Here is a 1269-nt window from a genome sequence, read left to right on the forward strand (position 1 = left end):
TTCAAAGATGTTTTGCCCAAGGGCAACCCATTGATGAATGTGAGTGAGGTGTGTGCCTGAGAAAGATAACGACATGCTCAGAAAGTCATGTTGGTCAGCAGAGGCCAGGTATGAGTTGATGTAAGATCGTGAACAGGGAATGAGTGGGTGGAGGGACCCATGTAGGTACAGGCGGGCGGGTAGATGGCTGTGGGTGTGGGCAGTGGAACAAGGGTTGCTGGATGGATAGAGTGGGGGGGGGATATATGGGTGGGTAAATGGATAGGGGCGGAAGGAGGCATGGGTGGGGAGGTGGATGGATGGGTGGGGGGTAGCTAGATAATGGATAGGGCTGTAGGCAGTGGGTCAACTGAGGTGTAGTGGGTAGTAGGATGGCGTAGTGGATGGGTAGTAGGTTAACAGATGGATGGGTAAATTGGTGGTTAAATGGATGTGTAGAAGGGTGGGTAGATGGATGGATAGGAGTGTGGGTGGTGGGTGGGTAGATGGGTAGTGGACACTCAGAAGACAGAAGACTGGGGGAATTTTCTGGTAGTCCAGTGGTTAGGACTCTGCACTTCCACTGCAGGGGGCATGGGTTCGATCCCTGGTCCAGGAAATAAGATCCCACATGTCTCGTGGCATCACCAAAAAAGAAAAAAAAAAAAAAAAAAAGACAAAGGACTGAGAAGAGCAATCAGTGGGTCATTGAGCAGATGCATAAACTGACCAAAAGCCGAGCCAGACTTTGGGATGGAAACGATGCATCCTCCTAGGGAGGGACTGGGATGGGGGCTGATAGATGTGGCCAACTCACTCAGCTCAAGGCTCCCACTCCAAACCTCACTGGAGCCTGGTGGGCAGCCACTGGCATTCCTAGGTCCCCAAGAGGGAAGTGACCCCTTTAGCTGTGCCCTGCCCCCTCCACCCTAGCTCCATAAAGGACTCCCTGCCCAGAAACTGCCTCCTTTCCATAAGCCCCAGGCCTCAGCCCACCCAGTCTGCAGGGTGAGCTGAGGCAGCAGCTGAGCTCTGTGGTTATGGCTCAAGGGGCCTGGTTCCTCAGCACACAGGAAGAGAGGGGGCCGCCTGAACTCCAGGCAGCCAGTCCCACCTAGCGGCTCCCAGTGCCCAGCTGGGAGGCATTTGTTCTGCATTCTGCACGCTGACTACAGCTCTGCCAGGGTTAACCCCTGCGCTCCTGGGCACAGTCTCTTGACAAGGGAAGGAAGGCGATCACAGGAAATTGGGAGAGGAGAAAACCATGGGAAATGGGGACTGCTCATCCCT

Source organism: Monodon monoceros, unplaced genomic scaffold (assembly GCF_005190385.1).
Source record: "Monodon monoceros isolate NGI ecotype Baffin Bay Population unplaced genomic scaffold, NGI_Narwhal_1 Super_Scaffold_6, whole genome shotgun sequence".
Taxonomy (NCBI): domain Eukaryota; kingdom Metazoa; phylum Chordata; class Mammalia; order Artiodactyla; family Monodontidae; genus Monodon; species Monodon monoceros.